Below are 17,319 nucleotides of genomic sequence, written 5' to 3'. Positions count from 1 at the left end.
TTTTTTTTTATTTTATTCTGAAATTTACATACAAGAATTAATTTGAAATCGTTATACTACATCTGGTTTTTAGGATACCTTTTAAGAAGTGTTTTTTATACAATTTTATTTTTTATTTCATTACATTATCTTTAATTACTAAAAAGGACAGCGCGTTTCAATACAAAATTAAAATTACTACACATAGAATACACACACAAAAATCAAAAACGTTTTGCACGTGAGTTAAGAGAGAAATGGCAATTTTAAAATAAGTTTAAAAAAAAATATAGAAGTGGCAGAACCAGGATTAACCTACGAGTGTACGTCTAAAATTGTTTAAAGTGAAAGCCCTTAACGATTTGGGGCTAAGGGGGTTTTTTATAACTTAACCTTTTTAACAACGGGTTTAAAAATACACTCGAAATCGATTTTAAAATGGGAAGAAAACTTTTAGGGAAAATTACCGAAAAGGGGTTTCAAACAAAGGGGGCCAGGTCAATGTTTGGGAAACAATAATTTTCCCCAAAAAAGGAGTACCCCCCCCAAAAAAAAAAAAACACAACAAAAAAATAAAATTATATGTATCTTTTCTAAAATCCTTAAAAAGAAAGAAAATGATTTTTTCCCGGGGTTTTAAAACTTTTTTATCAGCCCAATTAAAATAATGAAAATAATTTTTTTTAAAATTGAGAAAAAAAATTAAAGGGGCTCGTCCCCGGGATTTAAACCCCGGGCCCTCTCGAAACCAAAAGCGATATCATCCCCCAAACCCAACGAGCCACTTTGGGAAAGAACTAAAAAATTTTAATCATAAATTTATCTTAGCGCTTTTTATTTAGTAACCTGTAAATTTTTCACTTAATTTGTTTTCATTTTAAATTTAAATTCAGTGTTTAACATTTTAAAGGACTTTTCCATGGGTTAAAATGTAATAAAAAATTCCCGTAAGATTTCAAGATGGGACTTTTGATTTTAATTTTTTTTTTTTTGTTAATTCCCGAATTTTTAATTATACATGTGCAAATATAAATTTTTTTCCGGAAACATGCAAAAACAAAATTCCCCCTTTAAAAACATTTTTAGTAAAGGGTTTTTTAATCTTGAAAAATTTAAATCCAATTTTTAAAACAGCGTTTAAAAAAACTTTTTAATGGGAATTTATTTTTTTTTAAAATTTAATGACCTTTAGTTAAAAAGGCCCTTTAAAACTTAAAATTGTTTTAAAAAACATATAACAAATATTATTATTCATGTTAAATTATTCATACTATTACACTCTTTAACTATATCAATATTTGTTTTTTAAGATATATTTTTTTTAAACCCAAAATGATTTTTTTTTCCCGTTTTCCCCAATTTAAAAAAACCCTTTTTTTCTAAAAAAAGGGCCCAAAATTTGAAGAACATTAAATTTAAAAATAGGGGTTAAATTTTAATTTTTAAAAGAAAGGGTTGAACAATGCCCCCGTACAAAAATATCAAAAAAATTCAATGCGAGTAAACATGACGAGCCCGACCCACAAAAAATTAAACCCGAGACCCCCCCGGTTTAAAAACCTTATATTAAAAAAATTTAAACCCTGGCCCCCGGTTTAAAAATGTTGAATTCAACTTTTGTAAAAAAAATTTTTTCCAAAAACCCCTTTTCCCTTTTAAATTTTTTAAAAAAAACCCATTTTAGTTTTAAACCCTTTGACTAATTTTTACATTTTCGAAGGTCCCTTTTTCACAAAGACTGGGGTTAAAAGTCCCCCAAACGCCCTTTGTTATCATTCAATTTTCCTCCTTTTAAAATCTTTATTATGATTGATGGGGGTTTGGGGAATTTTCACTTATATTTGCATGCTCGTTGGCTAGGGTATAAAATTCCGTTTTGGGGTGGAGAGGCCCCGGGTTTCCCAAACCCCGGACAAAGCCCAAATTTTCCCTTTCTTTAAACTCCCTTTAGAAAAAATAGACACGGGTTTAAATATTTTTTTTTTAAAGGGGGTTTGAAATTGCAAATTATTAAGTTCCCCAAAATTAATTTTTAAAAATCATGTGCAAAAATTTTTTAAGATATTCCCCCAATTTTTGTGATTTGGTTTTTTAAAAAGATTGTCTTTGTAAATCAAAAATATCCATGGCTCGTTGGTCCTAGGGTATGATTCTCCGCTTCGGAGGCGAGAAGGTCCCCGGGTTTCAATTCCCGGAAAGACCCCAAATTCTTTTTAAGACAGGCCAATAATCAATACAAGTAAAAAAAGAAATCACGATTTCCCAAAACATAAAACATGATATGTTGAAGTTATAATTGTAAAAAAAAATTTCACCAAATTTTGAAACGTTTTGTTGGAACCATCGCAGCACCAGAAGATTCCCCTGTTTTAAAAACACGAACAGTCTTTTAAATTTTAACAATATTTGATACTGTCAGTATTTTAATATAGAAACTAAGTTTTAGGTTATATTATTTCAGGGAATAATTTTAATGATGTAAATTTTTTTAAATTCCTAACAACGACCCGCAAATTTTTTCCCTAATTGAACAATAGAGAAACCGAATAGTGTGTGTTAAATTATGCTTTATAAAATTTCCACTTTTTATTTTAAAAAATTTGAAATTTAAAAATAATAAAAAATACACTTTTGACAAAAAAATTTAACAAAAATTTTTTGTAAAACCCGAGAACCCAAAATAAATAACGGGAAAAACAAACCGGCCCCAATTTTTTTTGGCCTAAAATTTTTTTTATTTTTTAACCGGTTTCAGTTTCTTATTTCCTTAAAAAAAGTTCTTTTTTAAAAAATTCGAAAAATTTTAAAATTTTATCCCAAAAGGGGGTTTTTTGAATTTTAAAATTGGGGCCTTAAAAAAAAATTTTTAAAACTTGGTTTGGTTTTTTTTCGGAATAAAAAAATAAAATTATAATTTTCGGGCCCTTAACGCCCATTTTTTTTAAAAAATAATAATTCCCGGATCCAAAATTTCCAAACAGGTGTGTTTGAGCAATAAAAAATTCCAGTTTGGGAAATTTTTTTATTTTTAAACCCTTTTTTTTGAAACAATTATCGCCCCTTTTTTCAAAATGGTTTTAAAGGGAGTTTTTAAAAAATTTTTGCCCCAAAAACCTTTTGAAAATATAAATGAAAAATTTGATTTTGTTTAAACCGAATTTAAAAGGAAATGTTTACCCTTTTTAAAATTTTCCCCAAATTTAAATTTTGGTTTTGAAAACAGAAAAAAAGTTGTTTTTGGGGAAAAAATAATTTTTTTAAAAATTAATTTTGAAACTTGGTTTCAGCCTTTCCCCAATTTAAAAAGGTTAAGAAAACCGTTTTGGATTTAAAAAAAAAAAAACCAGGGCAAATTTTTCCCAAAAAAATAAATTTTAAATTTTATTTTTTCAAGGGTTTTTTTTAAAAACAAATAAATATTTTTTCCCTTTTTCCCCTTTTCAAAAAAATTTTTTTTCTATAATTTCAATTTTCCCGAAAAATTTCTATGGTTTTTTGGTTTTTTGTTTGTTAAATTGGGCAAAAAGGGTAAAAATTTTTTTAAAAAAATTTCCAAAAAATTCCGAAACCCCAAATATATAAAAAATCAGTTTTAATCTTAAATTTAAAACCTTTTTTCCAAAGCAAAAAACTTTTTTCCCCCACCCAAGTTTTATTTTTTATTTTTCTTTCCTTCCCTAAAATCTTTTTTAAACCCAAATACTAAAATAGGGTGTTGAGTTTTGTTCCCCCCCTTCTAATTTGATAGCCCATTTTTGTAAAAAAGGTTTTATTGAAATTTTAAATTGGCATTCAAGGGAAGACCCGTTGCTAATGTTGAGAGAACTTGTGGGTCAACCCTTTTGCCAAATAGGTCATGTCATTGTATTGTAACTGTCTACATGTATGTATATGTCTTATTTTTGGCAATAAAATATGTTTAAATCAAATCAAAGAAAGAAAAAGCAAAGGGGTATCAATGGCAATTTTCGTCTAGTTCATTACGGGGAAAGTCACCATACCGAATTCAAATCCCGGACGAGCCCTACTTTTACAGTTGGTAAACTTCTTTTTTAAACTGACGGAAGCAAAATATGACAATGTCTAGTTTTTTCTTTATCATGAGTTTGTATAGCAGAACTATGTTAGTCATTATACGAAAATAATTATCATGACGCAATAATTTCATATATTATTAACCAATTTGTAAAAACCCGTTTTAAGAAAAAATTTTTTATGTTTTTTGGGTATAAGGGGTATGATTACAACCTTAAAAATTTTACAGGGAAAAATTTTTAAAATATACTCAAATTCAAAAAGGGTTAAAATTTATTTTCGGCTCGTTGCCCTAGGGGAAATTGATTTCCCTTTGGGGTGCAAAAGGTCCCCGTTCAAATTTCCCGGACGAGCCCTGCCCTTTTGCTTTCTTTTCAAAAAAAAAATTTTGTGTATTTTTAAACAGGGGTGTTTTTTCCCGGGACAAAGCGCAAAATTTGCATTTTTGGGTTAATTTTTTTTAACTGACAAATTACAAAAAAATGGAAATGTTGTTTGGTTATTTATCGGTTTTAAATAGTTTTTTAATATTTTGAAAAATGGGGAAAAAACAAGAAAGGGTGCTTCAAAAACCACCCCCAACAAACCCAGCAACACTAAACACCGGCAAGGGGGCCCCAAGGGGGAAAACCAAAAAAAACGGGCAAAAAAGCAAAAGGGGCCAAAACCCACGGAGTGGGAAAATTATAAAAGAAAAAATTATATATATAAAGGAACCCGACCGGGTTTTTTCGGGAATGTTTTCATGCATTTTTAAGAAAAATTTTGATGAATTTTCATATTTTAAAACCATTTTTTTCTAATGTCTTTAAATTTTTTTTTAAAAGGGTTTTTCGCCGGTTCTAAACTTTTTGGTGCCGAAAGTTTTGGGTGCCACAGTTTCCGGGGTTCAATACGGGGTTCGGACCCCAAATTACTTTTTTTCACGTTTTATGAAGGGCACGGGTGTTTTTTAAAATCTAAAAAAAAGGGTTTACTAACTTTATTACTTTTCTTAAACACAAATTTTAAAAAAACCCTTAAGCGGGGTTGGGGGGGGATTGATTCAAAATTTTTATCAAAAATTTTTCAAAATTTTATTCGGTTTTTCCCCCAACTTGGTCTTTTCAAGGAAAACTTTTTTATAGTTAAATTCTTTTTGCCCACTTTGTTTTTGAATCTTATTTTTTTTCCTTTACCGTTTTTTATCAAAAAATTTAAAACTATAACTTTTGTTGTTTTTTTTCCCCCCTCAAGCCCAAAATAAACCAATTGAGCTTAGGGAGGTGGATTCAAAAAACCCGGTGATAACAAATAAACCCCAACCCTTTCTTTTTAAGGGTAAACCCTTATTCGGGATTTTAAATGCCCGAAAAAAGGTCATTGACTTTTCTGAAATTTTATTTTTGGTCTAGTTGAGCTTGTAAAGTCCCCCGTTTACCTTTAATTAAAAAATAGAAAAAGGGAAAAATTTGGAATTTTGAAAATTCAATTTTTACTTTCCCCTTTTCCCTTTAAATCTTAACAATATTCATTTTGCGGCTCTTTGGTCTGGGGAAATTGATTCCGTTTTTTGGGTGGAGGGGCCCCGGGTTTTAAAATTTCCCCCCCAACCCCTTTTTTTTTTCTCTAAATTATTTATTGATAAGAATGAAAAATTTTTAGGGAAGTTTCCCAAATTTTTCCCCCTTTTTTTTAAAGTTCGAGAAATTCGCTTCAGGGTTTAAGAAAAGATTCTTCCAACTTTTTTAAAATTGGGTTTGAAAAGAAAGCTTTATTTTAAAAAAACCAATTTTTTAAAGTTTGGTTATTTGTTAAAAATTTAATAAAAAAAATGAAAGGACCCCGTTGGTTTTTTTAAGGAAGTATAAATTCCCCGGCTTGGGGTGCGAGGGGTCCCTGTGCAAACCCGGGGACGACCCAAACTTTTAAAACTTTGAACCAAAACTTTTAAAAAACTGCCGGAAACATAATACCAATGTTTGTTTTTTCCCTTCTTCTCTTAAAAGTTATAAATTCAATACTTTAAAAAAATCTTTGATGCAATAAATTCAAAATTTTAAACCAAATTTTGGGTGGGGGAATTGGTTTTAAAAAAAGATTGTTTTGTATCAAATATCCATGGCTCTTTGGGGTTGGGGGTATGTTTTCTCGCTTGGGGGTGGGGAAGGCCCCCGGGTTAAAATTCCCGGACGACCCCAAAAATTTTTTAAAAACACAAGTCAATATCAAACAAAAAAAATTAAGAGAAACCGGGGTTTCCAAAATTTAAACAATAAAATTTAAAAAGGAAAAAATGTAAAAATATCCCCAATTTCCCAACCTTTATTATTGAAACAATCGTTTGCCGAATACGGATTAAAACCGAAAAATTTCCCTTTAAAATTTTAAACAAATATTAATGTAAAATAAAAATTTAAAGTTTTTTATTTTTAAGTTATCTATTTGGGAATATTTTAGGGTGGAAATTTTTTTAAAACACTGAAAAACTTTTTTGTCAAATCCATTATTTTTTTTTGATAATTTTCACCCCAAAATTCAAAAAAGGGGAAAATCAACAAAAAATTTTTCGTTAGTTTAATTAAGGGGGAAAGTCAACATATCATTGTCATGGTGAATGTGGTTAAAAAGACGCTTATTTCCTGGTATATTTTCTTCCCAAATCTTTTGAAAATTTGTTTTTAATCTAAAATTGATCTTATATGATTTTATGTTTCTAATGTTATATATATGCGGCTCGTTGGCTAGGGGTAATTTATTCTCGCTTTTTGGGTGCGAGAAGGTCCCGGGTTCGAATCCCGGGAACGAGCCCTGTCTTTTGTTTTTCTCTCATTTAATTCGATAAAGTTATTTAAAGTGTAAAGTTTATCATGATGCAAATATATGAACTTGTAAATTCCCCGTATGTCAACCAATTTATGTGAATCGGTTTTAATAGAATGCCTTTAAAGAAATATACATGGTTCGTTGGTCTAAGGATATGATTATCACCTTTCCAATTTACATGTCAAAGATGCCAATTCATAGTTTACCATTTTCAGTAAAACTTTTAAATTTATTTCATCTGAAATGGATCAAATGTTTCCATATACTCAAATCTGAAGTGTATATGTGCGGCTCGTTGGTCTAGGGGTATGATTCTCGCTTTGGGTGCGAGAGGTCCCGGGTTCAAATCCCGGACGAGCCCTTTCTTTTGTTGTTTTATTTTCTCTCATTATTTATTATTCGATAAATTGTGAAATTTAACATGGTGCAGTACACAAACTATTACGTTACTTTTTTAAGTTTCCCTTGAAAGAAATAAACAGTATGTCAATTATGGGCATGTTATAATTGCAGACGTATTAAATAAGAGAGTGAAGAAAGCCTTTTAAATTTGATAGTTTATTTACATTAATTTACGGGTATGTTAAGAAAATTATCATATTTTATCCAACTCGATGAAAATAAATTCTGTATATAGAAAAAAAAAGAATATCCTCTATATATTAACAAGTTTGTCAGAAACGGATTTATTAGAAAGTTTTAAATGAAATATTCTTACAAATACAATTTACATGTGAAAGATTTACATTTTCATTTGAACTTGAAATTTATTTTATCTGAAATGGATCTAACGTTTCCATGCTCTAATACATGTACATTTTTCCAAACCAAGAAATTCTTCAACTATTTCAATTCGTTTAATCAAAATAATGTTTAAATGTTAGGGCATTGTTACATTTTGCTTAAATGTGTACGGCTCGTTGGTCTAGGGGTATGATTCTCGCTTAGGGTGCGAAAAGGCCCCACGGGTTTTAAAATCCCGGAAAAACCCCAAAACTTTAAACCCTTTTTTGAAACTGGAAAGTAAAAATAAAAATGACTGAAATTTTTTTATTTTTTATTTGATTTGTACGGGCAAAAATTTAAAAAAAATTATAAAATAACTTTGGATGCAATGTTTTATAATATTAACCAATATGGGGTAAATTTTAATTTAAAAATGGGTTTTGTAAAAAAATTTAAGGGTTTTAATTCAGGGCCCTCGTTGGGTTAGGGGTTTTGATTCCCCGCTTTCGGGTGCGAGGGGCCCCGGGTTTAAATTTCCCGGCCCGACCCAAACCTTTTTTTTCCCAAGCCATTTTTCAAAAACAAGTAATCACGGGCTCGCAAAAGGGAAAGGGGGCCAAATTGACCTTTTTTCATTCGTAAACATCCCCACAGAAATACCGGAAAAAAAAACCAAAAGTTTCCTTTAAAATTTTTAAAAAATATAAATAATTCAATATTAATTTAAAGATCTTATTTTTAGTTTATATTTCCGGGGAATTTTTAAAAATGGAATCGTTTAAAACACGGGTTAAAACATTTTTTAAAATCCCATTTTTAAATTGAAAAATTTTTAAAATACCCCAAATCTGAAGGGCATCGCCCAGAACCCTTGGGGTCTATTTAAAATTAAAGGGGAAAGCCCAACATACCCCTTGGGTATGGTGAAGTGGGGAAAAGATTTTTTATTTCTTTTAAATTTTTTTTTTTTAAATTTTAAAAATTCCCGGTTTTTAATCAAAAATTTTTAACCCGTTTTTAACCCCCATTTTAACTTGCGGCTCTTTGTTTTGGGTATATTCTGGCGTTGGTGCCGGGGCCAAAGGTTAAAAATCCCGGACAAAGCCCTTTTCTTTTTTTTTTTCCCCTTTTTTTTTGGGTTTAAAGAAATTTTTAAAAATTTAAAAGTTCATAAACGGTGCAATAAATAATAATTAAAATTAACACAAAATTAAACCCAATTGATTGAATGGGCTTTAAATAAAAATGTTTTTAAAAAAAATACCCCAGGGTTCGTTGCCCCTGGGGAATGTTATCCCCTTTAAAATTTTTACTTTGAAAAATTTTTTTTTCCCAAAATTCAAAAAGTTCCCCTTTTTCCCAAGTTAATACCCCAAATCGAACAAAAATTTTGGGGCCCGGTCGTTGGCCCCAAAGGGTATGATTCCCCCCTTTGGGTTTCGCCAGGCCCCCGATTCAAACCCCGGGAAACAAACCCGGGTCTTTTTTCAAATTTAAATTTATATTTTCGTTTAAAAATTTAAAAATTTTAAACCCCGGTGAATTAAAAATTTAAAAAACGTTTCTTAATTTATGTTTCACTTTGAAAAAAGGAATGTAAATTTATGGCCCTTTAATTTTAATTGCAAATGTTTTAAAATGATAGAGTGAAGAAGTCCATTTACACTTGATTTATTTACGGGTATGCTATGAAAATTGTCATCCCACTCGATGAAAATATATTCTGTATTTATAGAAAAAAAACTTGAATATCCTCTATATATTAACAAATTTGTTTTATTAGAAAGTTTTTAAATGAAATTATCTCACCTCAACAATTTACATAATTATTTTCATTTTAACTTGAAATTTATTTTTGCTGAAGCGGATCTAACGTTTCCATACTCTTATACATGCTTCCAGACCCAGAGATTCTCCTACTATTTCAATGATAGCAAAGTTCAACTCCCGGACGAGCCCAACTTTTACACATTGCAAACTACATTTTTTTGAACTGCTGGAAACATAATACGACAATGTATTGTTTTCTTCTCTTCTTTTATGATAAGTTTGTACTGCAGATTTTAAATAGATTGTCTTTGTATCTAATATCCATGGCTCTTTGGGTTGGGGGTTTATTTTTCGTTTTGGGGGTGCGAAAAGGCCCCGGGTTAAAATTCCGGAAAAAGCCCAAACTTTTTTTTTAAACTATAAAATTTTTTTTTTTTTTAAAAGGGAACCCTAAAGAAATTACGATTTTTCATCAAATTTTCCAAATGTTTATCCAAAAAAAGAGTAAAAACGAATTCGTTTTTATTTCTAGCTTCTCTAAATGTAGATGTAAAATCCCAATCAAAAAAGAAAAAAAATTTGAAATTTTTAAAATGTTTCCCTAATTCCCAAATTTCCATTTACATAGACATTGGGGGTTTAAAAAAAGAAAAGACGAAAATAAGGGTAAACCAAAGGAAAAAAAACCGCAAAACTTTTTTGAAATTTTTTCCCCTTCCCAAAATTTGGGGGAAAACCCGGAAAATGGGTTTAATGATAATTTCCCGTGCCGGCAAATGCAATTACGCAATTTGTGAGTGATAAAGGTGTCAGTGTGGCGTCTGTTAGCATATTCCCGACTCGTAGATCCCCGAGAAAGGTGATAGTGCGTCTCTGTGTAAGAGACGATGATTATGCATCATATCCTTTGCAAGAATGATTTTGGCCACGTGGAATTGTGTGCAAATTATGGAAATCACGTGACAAACTGAGTCATAATAATAGATTGACGCAACGTAGCGAGTATTCCTTACCGCCTCGTTTCAGTAATATAAACTCTTCAGCAGATATCATGACAACAAACAGCACAATGACTGACACGAACCGATTTACGGATTACCGATAGACCATAGCACATAGTCTTCATACAACTGATTTCATTTCTCAATTTGCTATGAAACTTGTTCTAAAATCTCTTTCAGTTATGTTGCAAATTCTATTACTTATTATCATGAATTTAAATGTAATGTGTTGGAATGTTTCAGGTCTAATGTCAAGTTCGTCGTACTTATGCGATGCACTGATAAAATATAAAGTGGATATATGTGGTATATCTGAACATTTTCTGACTCCACAAAATATGCACTTCGTTGACACCCTTATATCAAACTATAAGTTTCATATCATATGTGACAAAGATTTATATGTACCAAGTTCACGCAGAATAGGCAAAGGTGGTGTAGGTATATGTTACCATAAACGATTAGATCATCTTATTGTTCCATTGAATTGTGATGATGACCGTATCTGTGGTGTTCAAATACAATTATTGCCTGGCCAGTACATATTTATTTTTCAACTCTATTTGCCATGTTCTAACCATTCGATTGCAAGTTATAGGGATTATATCGATAAACTTTATGATATTTGGAATACATATTCAATGCATGGTGCTGTAGTCTTCATGGGCGATTATAACGCCCAGTACCTGGAAAACGGTAGTACACGTGATAAATTAATGTTCAAATTTATTTCTGATACAAGTTTAAGTGTTGTTAATGTATTACCTATGTGCAGAGGACCCATGTACTCATATGTTTCGTATGATGATAAGAGCCGTACTTTAATTGATCACGTGTGTGTACCCACTGATATTTTAGATTGTGTAACTGGTTGTCAGATTATTGATGACCATTGTCTTAATGTCTCAACACATAGGCCTGTCTTAACAAAGTTTACATTTCCAGTTAATTTATCAAATGAAAATTTAAATGTTGCTGAATCTGATAAAACAGTGAACTGGAAAAAAGTTGACGATGATTTGATTTATCAATATAATATGTTGCTAATGAGTGATGACGACCTATGTCATCTGACACACTGTGACCTTGACACGGCAGGAATTGACCATGCCTATGAAACTATTGTCACAAAAGTGAATAACTGTGCTATGAGCGTATTTCCTAGAAAAAGATATGTGACATTTTTGAAGCCATATTGGAACGACGAACTATCTTCTGCCCATAAAACAATGTCGGAACTTCGTGCAATATGGTGCCGAGAGGGTCGTCCACGGGGTGGTGGTCACCAAGCTTATACAACCTATAAATGTGCTAAGAAGAAATTCCGTAGATTACATAGAAATGTGACATTTAAATATTTGCGTTTCTTAAATGAAGAAATGGATCGTACGGCAGAGCTTGATTCTGATCGTTTTTGGAGACAAGTTAAGTGTAGACGCAAAAATAAACAATCGAATCTTTGTGCTGGTATTAACTTTGACGGTCGTGTTGTTAGAGACCGGAGTGAAATTACTGATGGATGGAGAAAGTATTTCGAAAATCTGTATTCTTCGACAGAAAGTGTTCAATTTGATAATGAATTGTTCAACAGAGTGGAGCGTGAGGCGTCTACTCTCGACAATGTTCAGCATGACACGACCGTCGTTGTACTTCCTGAAGATGTCAGCGATGCAATACTTAGTGTTCCGAAATGTAAAGCAGGCGGGGTTGATAATTTGCAATATGAACATTTTATACATGCAAGGACTATTATTTCACCTGTACTTGCCAATCTTTTTACTCAAATGCTTCGGAAGAGTTATGTCCCAGTATCTTTAAAGCGCGGTGTGATAGTAACATTACACAAGGGAGGTAATAAACGTAAAGATCAACCAGATAATTATCGCGCGATTACTCTCACATCTGTTGTTCTTAAATTGTTTGAAACTATTGTTATGAATCGATGCAAACACGAAATATTATCATGCATAAACAAACAGCAAGGAGGCTTTCAGGAAGGTTTAGGGTGTTTGATGACTTCATTCATTGTCCGTGAAAGTATCCACTATTCGCGAGAACTTGGATCTTCAGTCTACGTATGTTACCTGGACGGTCGCAAAGCATTTGATACAGTATGGCATTCTGGTTTGCTGTATAAACTGAGACATGAATGTAACATTGACAATACGTCTTTCAAAGCTATTCAAGCAATGTATACAGATATGCAAAGTTGTGTGAAATTCCAAGGACTTTCTTCAAGTTGGTTCAACGTTGAGCAAGGCACTCGTCAAGGCGGGAAGAGTTCTCCCGTATTTTACTTATTGTACATTAATGACCTTATACGACAGTTACAAGACAGTGGGCTTGGAATGTGCATTTACAATTTTGATATAGGCTCACCAACCGTAGCAGACGACATGATGCTGATGTCGTACTCAGTGAGCGGTTTAAATGAAATGTTGAACATCTGTAACACATACGCTAACAAATGGCGATACCAATATAATCCTGGAAAGTGCTCTGTAGTAGTATACAATGATAACAACAGGGATAATATTAGTAAAACATTCAAACTGGGATCAAACACAATTGCTGAGCAGAATCAATATGCTCATCTCGGCATTATAAGCGACTCATACTTAAACACAAAAAGGTGCATTGAAGAAGCTTGTAGGAAGTTGAGAGGAACGTTTCTGAGCATCTGCAATAGTGGTGTCCATCCAGATAACTTAAATCCTATATCGTCCAAGAAAATCTACAATAGTGTGGTTATTCCCAAAAGTCTTTATGGCTGTGAGTTGTGGGATGTTATTTCTACAACAGATTTACAACTGCTTGAACGATCTCACAGATTTTGTATAAAAAACATACAGTCATTGAAGACAAATACACTCACAGACTACGTACTAAGCTCCATTGATATGGTGTCCATTGAATCATTAATAGACTACAGAAAGTTGCAATTTTTGGGACAACTATGTCATCTATCAAACAATTATTTAGCAAAAGATATTTTCAACAACAGACTAGTTCGATTTCTGCAATTTAATACTCCATTCCGTGGATTTTTGCCTGATATCTATAGACTTCTACAAAAGTATCAACTATGCGATGTATTACATACATACAAAGATACGGGATCCTTTCCATCGAAAATCGCTTGGAAACGTACACTTACAAAACATATAATTGATACTGAAAAACTTAATCGATATAAAAGGCTAATGACAAGTGATCATGGCGACCTTTTAAGAGCTATGATAAAAGTGAATGAGCCAAATGTACTGTGGCAGATAGCAAAATGTAACCAAACTCTTTTGAATATATGTTCCGTTTTAGTTTCTGCCATTGGAACTCTCTGTTCAAATGAATATATTCGAACGTGTTCAAAGTGTTCGGTGTTAACGGACGATATGACAACGCATTTGCTGCTGAACTGTTCTGAAAACAATTTATTAATTGAAAGTATGTGGACCGCCTTGGCATGGACTTGTTTTCGGACTTGATAGGCCGTGAGCCTAGGGAGCAGTGTGTCAGGTGCCTTAGCTTGGCCATCCAGAATAACGATACGAAATTTTCAAACTTTTGGATGACTAAGTGTATGTTCAAAATGTACAAAGTCCATTAATCAGAAAATAGCACAATTCTTTTGAAAGTATTGTTTTTATTTTATAAGTATCGATGTTATGTCTACTGGAACAAAGCTGAACTTTGTGAATGAATAAGAGAAATAATCATAAATTATGCATATTTAATTTGCATTTATACATGTACATGAAAATTATATTCGCACATATCTTTTACATTTAATTGCAAATTTACTGTATGTATTCATAATTGCAAAAGTGTATCGATTTTGACTGTATTATACAGTTGTTTCATACTCCATTTATAGCAGTAGCATAGCAGATTTAAGTTTAAAATGAATGATATTTACCATTAATTAAGTAGTTATAGGAATTAAAAATCATTTTGTTAAATAATTCATTTCAAACATCAGAACTTTCCGTTTAGCGTTGCTTAAAAATATTTTTTTTAATGAATTGTTCAATCAGTGTAACTTGGATTATTACAATAGTGAATTAAACAGTAACCGTTTATATTCTTTATGAAAATGACATTTAGATTATCTAGTGAACTGGTCTAGGTTTTCATAAAAATGTCATTGAAATAAAACTTGTAGATTTGTTTCCCTGCTCTCTATTTCCTAGTGTTTCGTTTTCGTACTAGGGTTAGAGGGAAGTCTAAATCATATACAAGCATTTTTTCCCGTCTTAATTCTTACTCAGTGCTATACTTTTCAGTTAGGGGCAAATCATATAATTGTGCTGTCCAATGTATACATTTTATAGATTACTTGCATTTGTTTTTCTATATTCTGTCTTGTAATGTATATATCACATTTGTATACTTGTTTTGTCTGTAGTTATTTAAAAACTGGTTGTGTAATTGTCGTTCAAATCTTCATGTATTATGGAGGATAATAAATAAATAAGTATAGCAAAACAAAGCTATGTCTATGAAATATTTCATTAGAATTCAAAGACAGTTTTTAACTTATGTCGTTTTTATAACCATTTCATCATAGAATCTCTATGCAATTTAATATTCATGAATAGTGTACGTTATCCGTTGTTATTTTACTAGATGTTCGGTGATAATTTCACGTATACACACCCGCTTTCAATAAAATATACTGACACAATTCTTTAATTTTAGGTATTCTGTAATCATTTTAATCAAAAATATCATCAATAATTTTACTGTCTACAAAGTACGGTCATTAAATACATAGCTGTTTACTACAAAAAATTTTTTATGTGTGACTTGGTTTTAATTACTGTTTAATTACTGTTTAATGTTATATTCATAGCTCGTTGGTTTAGGGATTTGGGTGCAAGAGTTCAATACTAAATAGTTGGTGTCTGTGGCATTAATGGCTCGTTGGTCTAGGAATTTGATTCTCACTTCGGGTGCGAGAGAACCCGGATTCTTTTCCCGCACATTTTACAGAAGCTAATAGCAATAACTGAGTGAAAAGGTTCTTTTTGAATCTTTGGAGCAAATGACATTACATTTTTAACCGCTGATCATTTTATTCATCTCATTTACTGATACAATACAATACAATACAATACAATATACACATTTCTTGTAGTTGTAACCATATGAGTTAATAGAAAAAAATGTCTTAATATTATCAAGTAAAACGAGAAGTGGATTTCTCCTAATAATAAAATTTAAGATTAATAAGCAAACAGGGCTCGTCCGGGATTTGAACCCGGGACCTCTCGCACCCAAAGCGAGAATCATACCCCTAGACCAACGAGCCGCATAAAATTAATGTCTGGAGTATGTTGACATCGTCAACACGGCTTCGATATCAACATTTATATATATAATTTCTTTCGTTTGAGGAACGAATTAGAAGAAAATTATTTTCCCTTAAGGTATCGTAGTCATCGTCAGGATATTTAGTAAAGCGTGACATGAGTGCACGATATTTTCGTGCAGTATTTCAGTTTGTGTAAGTTCATTCATTCATTCATTCTACCGACCGGTTTACATCGTTAAATTTTTTATTTCTTTTTCAAAAATAGAAAGTACATAATTATAAATAAAATATGTTTATCACACACCCATGCCGATTTTGCGACTCCGTAAATATGGTATTGCACGGCCGTGCATATATTTTGACGTGACGTCATTAGCGTTAACAAACATAGTGTAAAGACGCGCTAAATGTTAGCGTTATACTATAGGCGCGTCAATGAAAAATGACTCTTATTTCACTTTAAACTGTCTTTATTTTGAGTATGTGATAAATAGAATATTAAATTCGTGTAAGTTCATTACTGAATTTATTGCACTCGTTGAATTAAATAATATTATGCTCGCCAGAGGCTCGCATAATATAATTTTATTCAACTCGTGCAATAAATTCAGTATTGAACTTACACTCATTCAATATCCTCTATTTCATTCATAGGTAGAGTGTTAACAGATATGCATTTGTAGGTTTGTAAAATGGCGTCAAAGTGTTTTCTTTAAAGTAGTACATATACATTATTGTGTGATATAAAATATGAATTGTTGTTCCATCGGTTACCCAAGTGCTTCGGTTACAAATTACAATTTGAAATTGAAAGTAAGACTGAGTTGTGTTTTTATTCGTTGAATGTGTTGAATGTGACTTAGTAGATTGAGGGAAATATAATTTTCTAATTAGAAATGTATGTTAAAATAGCCTCCGCTAGTGGGAGCAAAATTGTGGTAGTCATTCAGCGTTGAGAGAGCCCACCACTTCGCACATTAATTCAACTAAATTTGAAAGTTCATTATTTCCAATCCATAATGGTTATTATACCAAATGTATTTAGTATATTTGAATAACCAGTGGTTATAAATTTCGAAATCGTGTACTGTATCTGTAACTGTGTTTACAGCTATTCTATTTTAAAAGCTGTGTGATTTGGGGAATGAAAATATTTTATATGATTATGGTGTACGTTAAATGAATGATAAATAAATAAATATGTATATATGATATTTATAGGAATGAATTTTATACGTTGTTTCTTAGAGAGCAATTTTGTTACAAGGAAATTTTATTTCTTTTCGAAATTTTAATTCTCATATTCAGGGTAAAGATGTTATGGTGACTTCCCAGCTTTAACAGACGATGATTTACGGATTACACTTGATGCCCCTCTGCCTTTTTTGTAGACTAAGGTCCATTAAATACGTGGATTTGGTGATACGTTTTACACTTTAATACTTAACGTTGTGATAATAATTTGGAGATACCGGTAACTTATTCCTTAAATATATATCTTTCTTCTGATATAGGCTTGTTGTAAAATTAATGGACTCTTTCGGGATTTGAACCAGCGGCCTTGTGCATAGATGGTAGGCCTACAATACATTAGGTCAAAATGAAACGTAGATTTGGCGTTTTGTTTTTAGTTTTTATTAAAAAAAGGACGGTAACGTTGATCGAACCCGTGATTTCTCTTAAAATAAT

At 31.5% G+C, this 17,319-nt stretch overlaps 1 protein-coding gene and 2 non-coding genes across 3 annotated transcripts in view; 1 reads left to right on the top strand and 2 right to left on the bottom strand.

Moving 5' to 3' along the window:
* The window catches only part of LOC132723617 (pappalysin-2-like), a 42,314-nt gene that overhangs the window by 2,119 nt on the left and 22,876 nt on the right, over positions 1-17,319 (bottom strand).
* Trnap-ugg (transfer RNA proline (anticodon UGG)) lies at positions 7,109-7,180 on the top strand. Its single transcript has one exon. It is a non-coding gene; the product is annotated as a tRNA-Pro (tRNA).
* On the bottom strand, positions 15,556-15,627 carry Trnap-ugg (transfer RNA proline (anticodon UGG)). Its single transcript has one exon. It is a non-coding gene; the product is annotated as a tRNA-Pro (tRNA).

The sequence above is a fragment of the Ruditapes philippinarum genome, unplaced genomic scaffold (genome assembly GCF_026571515.1).
Source record: "Ruditapes philippinarum isolate M1 unplaced genomic scaffold, ASM2657151v2 ctg2465_1_1_1_1, whole genome shotgun sequence".
NCBI classification, from domain to species: domain Eukaryota; kingdom Metazoa; phylum Mollusca; class Bivalvia; order Venerida; family Veneridae; genus Ruditapes; species Ruditapes philippinarum.
The sequence above is the reverse complement of the archived record's forward strand: the minus strand, read 5'-3'. Positions and strand labels throughout refer to the sequence as shown.